This window comes from Larus michahellis, chromosome 2, assembly GCF_964199755.1.
Source record: "Larus michahellis chromosome 2, bLarMic1.1, whole genome shotgun sequence".
NCBI classification, from domain to species: Eukaryota; Metazoa; Chordata; class Aves; order Charadriiformes; family Laridae; genus Larus; species Larus michahellis.
The window spans coordinates 170363761-170372968 of NC_133897.1; the positions used below are offsets into that span (position 1 = coordinate 170363761).

General features: G+C 48.4%; 1 long non-coding RNA gene across 3 annotated transcripts; it reads left to right on the forward strand.

Moving 5' to 3' along the window:
• Nucleotides 1-8966, forward strand: LOC141739914 (uncharacterized). 3 transcript variants are annotated; one of them, XR_012585828.1, is made up of 6 exons: nt 1-757; nt 1279-1358; nt 2027-2080; nt 2189-2929; nt 3444-3500; nt 4693-8966. It is a non-coding gene; the product is annotated as an uncharacterized LOC141739914 (long non-coding RNA). The 3 variants fall into 3 exon arrangements; XR_012585827.1 differs by having other exon boundaries at nt 2189-3500; nt 4693-8965; XR_012585829.1 differs by lacking the exon at nt 1-757 and adding an exon at nt 1075-1176 and having other exon boundaries at nt 2189-3500.
• The last annotated feature ends 242 nt before the right edge of the window (nt 8967-9208 follow it).

Sequence of the window (9208 nt, forward strand, 5' to 3'; positions counted from 1 at the left end):
GTGCCGCCCGCCCAGCCTCGAGGGCGGCCATCGGCGCTCCAGTATCGGCTCTTACGCGTTACCGCACCCCCGTCAGTGCCCGGCAGTTTTCCGGGTGTCCATCTCCAGGGCCCCGCAGTCCTCCAGGACCCCGGAAGTGCCCCCTCAGTCCTCCGATGCGCGTCTCTATGGCACTTTAGTCCTCCAGGAGGCCCCTCAATCCTCCGACGTACGTCTCTATGGCATTTTAGTCCTCCAGGACCCCGGAAGTGCTCCCTCAGTCCTCCGACGCGCGTCTCTATGGCACTTTAGTCCTCCAAGCCCCGGAAGTACCCTCTCAGTCCTCCCACGCGCATCTCTATGACACTTTAGTCCTCCAGGATCCCGGAAGTATCCTCTCAGTCCTCCGACGTGCATCTCTATGGCACTTTAGTCCTCCAGAGTCCCCTCAATCCTCCGACGCGCATCTCTATGACACTTTAGTCCTCCAGGATCCCGGAAGTACCCTCTCAGTCCTCCGACGTGCATCTCTATGGCACCGTAGTCCTCCAGGAGCCCCCTCAGTCCTCCGACGCGTGTCTCTATGGCACTTCAGTCCTCCAGGATCCCGGAAGTTCTTATCAGTCTTCTGGAAACCATATGTTTCCAGGACTCTTACAAAACCACAAAACACGATTAACAGTTAACCACAAAAATATCTGAAGATTGCAAAAATTAAGCGACCCCTGTAGAACTCTCTTCTTCACAATAACAACTGGACAGAAATCAAACAAAAATGGTAAGAAAATCACCAGAGGTGAGTTGCAAATGGAAATAAAAAGGGCCGGTGCTTTGCCTGCTGGGCACTTAAGGCAGCAGAAAAGGAACTGCTGCTCCTGTGGCCGCCTTTATGTCTTCTGGGGGGGTTGGTCCTGCCCCTTTCCCAGGGGATTGTGGGAAGGGCGGTGGGCGGGGCCCGAGGGCAGTGGATGGGGCCCGGGGTATATGAGCCCCAGCTTGGGCTCAGGGGCTTATTCTGCTACTGGGCCCTTGTGTGGTTAGTGCTCTGCTGGTCCTTTACTTGGCTGCAGCTTTGGGGCAGCCACAGCTGTTTGGGCAGGCGTGTTTTGGTGTTCAGAGAGGCAGAGTTGAGAAGGCTGAGCTAAGACCTTCAGGAGTAGTAAGCATCCAGCTGCCTGTATAGTAGAAAGTTGACTGGTATGCTGCTTTTTTGTTTCCTTTGTTTTTAGGTCAGTAACTTTGTAATGAGTGTTTAGTGGGTGCCCAGATGGCTTAATAGTGTGCTTTTCTTTATTCTAGGAGTGCTGCATTTTCCTAGAAATCCTGATTTTATTGAAGATGGAACTGTGTTTTTTTCCACTAGTTTTGCAGTATGCTGTGTAAGTTCCTGATATTGTTTCTCTTAATTGAGTTGATGATGAGATTATCTTGTAGGCGTTAGGGTGAGCATTTTGTATGCATCTGCATATGGCATTTTAGCATGTCTCAAGAAAGCAGTGGGGATGTAAGGCATAGTGTCATTCAGGGTATGGCGTGGTTCATCACCTTTCCCCATTGCCCAGAGTGCCGCAGTGTCCCTAGAGTTTTTGCATCTTGCAGCAGGCCCCTCGTAGATTGTGTGAGGGCATTACTTATTTTTGTGGGTCTGTAGCAGAGCCCAGAGTCTGTGGGAAAACAGAAGATAGGAGGTGCCTGCAGAACGCAGGGCACGGCTCAGAAGAGCAGCTCCTGAGGAGTGGCTGACACAGCGGGGTCAAGGTTGCAAATACAGGATGGGAGCTGTCAAGAAGAAGTGGGGGTCCTTCCCTGACAGCTGAGGAGAAGAGAAGGGGTTTCTAAAGTTTTGACGCTGAGGGTTGGCTAGGGAAAGGGAGGCACGTTCATCAGTCTTTGTCATATCAGTTTTGCATTTGGATTTGGGTGTCAACAGGGTCTGGTCTATGCTAGTCTCTTGCATTTGAGGTGAGCTGGATAGTATTGAGGAGGAGCACGGGACTGGTGATTTCACAAAAATGCAATGGTAATTTTGTGTTTGTTGGTATCTTAGGTGTCATAAATAATTGTTGCTGCAGCCTCTGACACTGGAATCAGTGTGAAGCAGGTGAGTGGATTGCTGTGGCACCTCTGAGGATGAGGGTGTTGTGGAAGAGGTTGGCATCTACTGTCATGGTGGTTACTGCTGGAGCTGTGGTTTCTTTTTATTTTGCAGATGAAGAGGAACCTGGTGACTGCAGGAACACATCAGTTAGCTGTTTGTTGTGGTTTTTCTGTCAAGGATGAATTCAGACCCCTGGCCTTCTGAAAGCTAAGTAGAGGGACAGGTGCTGGAGGGGGTCAAGGTTGACAGTTTCAGGGAGGAGTTTTAAAGTCAGGGTAGAGCAGAGGGCTATGCGGGAGCAGTCTCCTCTGAGTAGGTAAAGGGAGTGGGTTACTTTTCAGCACAAAGCTAGTGTGTGCTGGGCAGGGCAGATCTGGCCTGTGTCTTCGGTTGTGTAGTTTGTGCGCTCTGTCTTCTGTGTCTTGGACTTTCCTTAGGTTTTGGTGTCCTTATTTCTCTTTGCACTCAAGGAGCACAGCATGTGCCTTGGGCACCACCTGTAGGGTCTCAAATGCCTGTGCTAATTGGCAGAGTGCCCAATGGGCACTTTTCTTCCATAACAATTTTAAAGTGCAGATAGTACTTGCCTCTCAGGAGTTTCTGAATGGTCCTCTTCTGCAGTGTCGTTCCCGGCTGCATGAGCAGCTCTGTTCTCTGGACTCTAGCAGCTCTAGCCATCTACTTTTATGAACTGGGATTTCATCCCTGCATCCTTATGTTCTCGGGTCTTGAAGCCAGGCTTCCTGCACATATGTCGTCTCAGTTTTGACAGGAACTTCTTGGAATGGGCCGTTACATTTGACTCTTTTATGGCTTTGACGTAGAGCCTCCTCACGTCAGTGCTGCAGCCCTGTAAGTCTTCTTGCCTGACAGTGTCTCTTGTCTGAAAGTCGTTCTTCTTGTGGAGAGTTTTCTCTCATCTTGGAGTCACGTTGTCTCTGGTGCTGTGTGGTGTTGGGCTGCATGTGGGTGTGTTTGGCGTGGAGCTGCCCTGCCTGGGGGTGTAGAGTCAGGGGTAGGTGGAACAGCAATAAGAGTCTATGGGCAATATGTTGATCTGCCAAGAATGTTTAGCCAAAGGTTGTACAGTTATCTGGGATCAAGCAGCCATCAGCAGGGACAGTCATTTCTATAGTGTTTTACGGAGATGATTGGAGCCTTCTGGGAGGGCCTGTTTGGCAGTAGTGAAGCAGATTGAAGGTGTTAAGGCTTGTACATGTGGGGATTAATGTTGGGTCCAATTTTTTTTAATGGCAGGCTGTAGTTGGAGCCTAGATGATATTCCTAAATGGAAACAAGACCCCTGGGATTGTTCAGCTACTGATCAGCATCTGGGTGACTTGTTTGTTAATTTTTTCACATGCAGAGGGACAAGATGTGGCCCAAAGAGCAATGGAGGAGGCAAGCGGGACCCCGTAAGAAGGTGGGTCAGTGCATGGTGCTGGAGGGAAGATGTGACTGGTGGCTATGTGATTATATTATGGTTTGGTGGTGGGGTGTTTTGTTTGGGTTTTTTTTTAATTTTGAAGGTGTGAAGTGATGAGTAAAGCAGGTTATTGGCACTGGACATGACTCGGGCAAGGTGAGCAATGACTAGTGGGCCGAAGCAGTAATTCTTCTCAGATGTTATATTGCGGGTGAAGTTTTAAGTGTCCTTTGGGCCTGTTTTCCAGGTGGTCTGTAAGCCTCAAAGCGGCAGCACAAAACCATGGAGGGCAGGTGGGCAAGAGGCCAGGGTAAAAGAGTAGGAGACAGGAATGGCTGTGGGCAAGCTGAGGTTTCAGGCGGTATTTTAGCATGACCCTGGTTCCTGCACTTTATGGTTGGAAATAAGATGCCACATGCAACTGAAAGCATAGCTTTAGGTGCAAAAGCTCATTAATCAGCTACGAAGGAACCTGGAAGAACCTGGTTCTGGCCAAGCTCCTTGCTGCCCCATTCAACACCAAGTGCTGTATGGTGCTTGGTTAGAGGAGAGCTTTGCCAGCACCTCTTAAAAAGCATTGGGCGTGTCCATCATTTCCCATGAGTCTCTGTTCATCAACATGTAAATGCCTTACTCAGGGGAGCTCTGGCTGGTCCCCCTTGGGGATTTCTCTCCCCACACTATATAACCCTTGTCAATGCTTTTCTCTTCATCAGCATGTACTCAACAAAAGTTTGGATCTCCAATGCAATACTTAGCAATGGGTAAGGGACACCTTCCTGCACCTGACCAGCTCTGAGTTTCCCTGTCTCTCTGCAGCAGTCCAAAAAGTCCAAGCAAAGCATCCTCTGCCTCACGCTGTCCCACTGAGTTCCTCCTGATGGGGACCATTTCCAACATCACTGGCAAAAGCAGCGCGTACCAGGCAGTGGGTCACATCCTGACGTCTGCCATGCACATTTCCCATCCCCTGCAAGGGGCTTTCAAAGCAACCCTCTGGTGGGCTGTTTGTACAAACATGCATATTTACTGTGTCAACACACACTAGAGAGCAAACACATTAAAAGGAAAAGGAAACAGACTATGAGCTGAGGCCTCTTCAAACCTTGCTCCACCGCAGGTCTTTTCTGGGATGTCAGGTTGGTGGCAAAAGCCTTCATTCCCAAAATCTCACCCCTCCTCTCCCCAGCTTGTGCCTGCCCAGCCAGCCACAGGGATCGAGTTTCTCTGACCAGCAGACATCTCTATCCTGCACACGTGCCTGAAGATGGAAAATTGAAGTGTCTTTGTGATAGAAGGCTCCTTGGACATTTTTGGTTCAAAAATCAGGAAACACAGCTGGGATGAGGGAGGCAGTGTGAGGGATACAGGGATGGTGGTAAGCAGATGATTGCTGCAAAAACCACCTTTCTGGTTTAACCCCTGGTCCCCGCCATCTCCAGCGCTGCTCTGCTGTGAAGATTAACTGGAAGGCATCCTCCTCCTATGAGTACCATCAGCCTCCTCATAAGATACCATCAGTATCATGGGGAACTCTGCCATGACACACAAGCCCCAGGCAGGAGGCAAGTTCATGCAGGCAGAACCAATACTTAGCAAACCTCCATTTTTCCCAAATAGGCTGAGCATTTCCAGGGGTTATTCGTTCTTGTGATGCTGCAGCCGGGAAGAGCAGCACTGAGATGTACATAAAAAGATGCTGAAAGAAAACCAATTCCTCCTGACTTGTTGCATACTAGATCCAGCTGTTGCTTGCATTCACTGCTTCCTCTTTGGCTTGGCACACAACTGCACGTGTGTGTGTACATGAACACACAGATAAGACAGAGAGAGGTAATTATAAAGCTGAAGGCACCTAGCACTTCCCAGCTGTCAGTCCCAGAAAAAAAGAAAACATTGTGATTTAAATGCAGAGACATCTACCACTTAAGTAAAAGTAGAATCCCTGTTCAAGATGTGAAGACAACAGTTTAAATATATCTCAGAGAGGACAGTGATATAAATGCCTGCTGGTAAGTCCAGCAAAACCTTAGACACAAAAAGAAAAATTATTGAAAATAAAATCATCCAAGGACATGGGGAAAATCCCATCGTTGTGCCATGTGGAAGCTTTGCTCAGGCCATCGCACTACATTGGTGGGAAAATCATCTGCTGAAGTCCATCCCCTGCCAAGAAATGCCCCCAGGACCACGCACAAAGTCCTGTGCCATGTACAGGAACAAGCTTATGTGGGGAGCCGTGATCACCCCATTTGCAGGAGCCCAAGTCCAACACAGGTGTCTGCAGCACTGTGCATTGCACAGCATCCAAATTCCCATGCAAGACTGCCTGTCAGCAAAAAGCCTAGCTCTTGGGAGGGGAGCAGCCAGGAGACCTTAAAAGAAAAATCAATGCCAAATGATGTGATTGACACTTCAAAGGGTGTTTGGCACCTCACCGCGGAAAACTCTTCATCGCTTTGTAGGACCAAACATAAGGGGAGAATTCTCTGACCCAGATCCACCTGCCTGATTCAAAACTATCCTGCCACGCTTGTTCACACTGCCTGGCAGATCCTGGTCAAGAGTGATTCACTCTGCTAAGGACAGAGTCCAGGATGCCATAGGGTGCCATAGGATGCTGGCAGTGAGAGAGGGAGTCTTCCCATAATGGGATGCAGGGGAGAGCATATATAGGTGAGATGTCTCCAAGAGATATCCCCCACCTGCTACCGCTGGGAATTCAATGCCAAGTTTTCAGAGAACTAGGTCCAGAGTCTACTCCAGAGCAACCCAAGGCAGCTGAGCTTTTGTAGGGTGCATTAACCTACTGGGAGCTGGGAGAGGACACGTGCAAGCCCTTTGGCTGGTGTTAGTTGATATGGGGTGGTGAGGCACTGGAAGAGGTTGTCCAGAGAAGCTGTGGATGCCCCATCCCTGGAGCTGTTCAATGCCAGGCTGGGTGAGGCTTTGAGCAACCTGGTCTAATGGGAGGTGTCGCTGCCCATGGCAGGGGGGTTGGAACTAGATGATCTTTAAGGTCTCTTCCAACCCAAACAATTCTATGATTCTATATGCCGTTTGGTTGGCTTTTTTTTTTTTTTTCAGGTGCAGGATGCAGGCTCAGAGGGGCTAAGCCATACGCTGATGAGTGGGCTGAGAAGGTGAGGTGGTTGTAGGCCATATTGGTGTCTTAATAGTGAAGTATTATACGGCAACTTGGTTAAGTATTTACCTTCTGTTTTTGCAGGTGTCTTGTGAACCATCTTTGGAAGTGGATGAGCATTAGAGGTGAGCTGAGGCAGTAGTGAGGAGGAGCTTGGGGCTGGTGACTTCTCACATGTGCAACAGTAATTTTGTTTCTTGTTATCTCAAGCAACGATGGCAACAGCATCTGACTCTGGAATCCCATTGTGCTTTTAAGGAAGGGGAAATTTTGGAAGAGGTTGGCACTGACCTCTCTGAAACTTCCTGCTGTCACTGTTTGGTTTTCTTTAATTGCAGATGATGAAGAGGGACCTGGTGACTACAGGAATGTCCCAGACAGTTGATGTGCTGTGTGGTTTTTTTTCTTTTTTTTTTTTTTGTCAACATGGGATTTAAGACCTCTGGCCGTCTGAAAGCTAAGTTGAGCGGCCAGAGCTGGGGAGGGCTTGGGAGGAGGGAAGAAGTTTGGGAGTTGCAGGGAGGCCTCTTAAAGTTAGAAAAGGGCAGAGGGCTGTCCTGGAGCAGTCCCCTTTGGACAGGTAAAGGGAGTGCGTTAGTCTTGTTTGTGTGGTCTGTCTTCTGTATCTTAAACCTACCTTGAGTCTCAATGTCCTCCCTACACTTGGAGAGCACAGCCTGTACTTCAGGCATCATCCCTAGAATCTTGAATGCCTATACTTATTGGCATTGCCCCAGTCGGGTGTGGCTTTTCTTGCATTATAAGCTTAAAGCATGGATTGGTCTTGCATCTTGGATGTTTCTGGCTGGTCCTCATTTGCAGCATTGTTCCTGGCTGCGGCTCCTGTTCCTGTTCTCTAGCCATCCGTTTTCAGTGACTGGGACTTCTTCCCTGCATCCTTAAGTTCTTAGGTCTTGAAGCCAGGCTTTCTGCGCATACATCTTCTCAGTTTTAGAGTCACTCGTTGTCACGGGCCATTACATTGTACTCATTTCCTGGGCTTTCCCTAGAGCCTTCTCATGTCACCATCGTGGTCCCACAGGTCTTCTTGCCTGACAGTCACTTATGTCTGGGTGTCATCCTTCTTGCTGAGAGTTTTCTCTCATCGGTGAGGGGCATTGTTTGTAGTGTTCTGTGTAGTGTTGGTCTGTGCTTGTGTGTGTTTGGCTCAGAGCTGCTCTGCCCGGTTATGTAGAGTCAGGGGTAGGTGGAACATCAGTAGGAGTCTATGGTTAGTTTGTTGATCTACCTAGACTGTTGAGGCAAAAGTGGTACAGTCAACTCCCATCAAGTAGCCATCAGCAGGTGGTGTGGGCAGCTCTTTAATTAGGGGGGCTGTTTTGGGATGAGCAGAGCTATGTGTGAGGGGCTGTTCAGCAGTAGTGAAGCAAACTGCGTCTCAAAGATGTTAAGGCTGCTTTGTATGGGGTGTAATGTGTGTTTTTTTTTTTTTTTTTTTAATGTCAGGCTGTAATTGTACTCCAGATGGTATTTCTAAGGCAAAACAAGACCTTTTTGAGGGGGTGTGTGTGTCACATGGGGTTCCCCCTAAAAGAGGCAGTTCACAGCCCAAAAGCACCTGAAAATTCATGTGGGGAATGTGTGTTTAAAAAAATAATAAAACCTGTATATATGGGTATGAGGCATTGAAATAAAGAACAATTTCTCATTTTTATACATATTGAAAAATATGAGTGTATGTATATAAAAAGGAGTTCACAATAAAAACCTGTATCTACTATATTATATAAAGGATGTTATCATATTAAAAAATCTGTCCCATAGGCAATTTTTGCCTTCATGGTTCTCTCTCTGTCTCGCTCCCTGTTGCTTCCTCCTGTCTGATCTGTAGCCCATAGCTGTTTTCTTTCCTCTGTGGCTCCCTTTCCTTGTTTTTCCCCCCCCCACTTCTCTGCCCTGTAGTAGATTGCTGTTGTATTGGGTTTAAGTGACAAGGTTTTGTTGGCTGAGTTGTGGGGGCAGGGGTGGGTTCTGTGAGAAGACACCAGAAGCTCCCCCCATGTTGGGCACAGCCAGCTCAGAGAGGGACCTGCCGCTGGTCAAAGCCGAGCCCATCAGCAACACTGGCCAGGAGTGGAGCAGAGAGTCCCTGCAACACATGGCGGCCCCGCTGTTGGAGCAGAAAAAGAGTGCGAGGAGGAAGGAGCAGCAGAGACAATGCAAGATGAACTGACCACAACCCCAACTCCCTGTCACCCTGCGTTGTCTGAGGGTACGATGTAGAGAAGTCGTGAGTGAAGATGATCCCAGAAAAAGAGAGGGGTGGTGGGAAGGTGTTTTTTAAATTAGTTCTTATTTCTTGTTCTTTGATTGACAATAAATTAAACGAATTTCCCCAAGTTGAGTCTGTTGCTCTTGTGACTATGAGCAATCTCTTTGTCCTTGTCTCAACCTACAAGCTTTTCCATTTTAACTTCTCCCCTTGTCTTGTTGAGGAAGGGCAGCCGATAGAGAGGCTGGGTGGGTACCCAGGGGCCAGCCAAGGTCAATCCACCACAGATTACTTCTATTAAGCTTTGTGTCCTTGTCTTTTAATGCT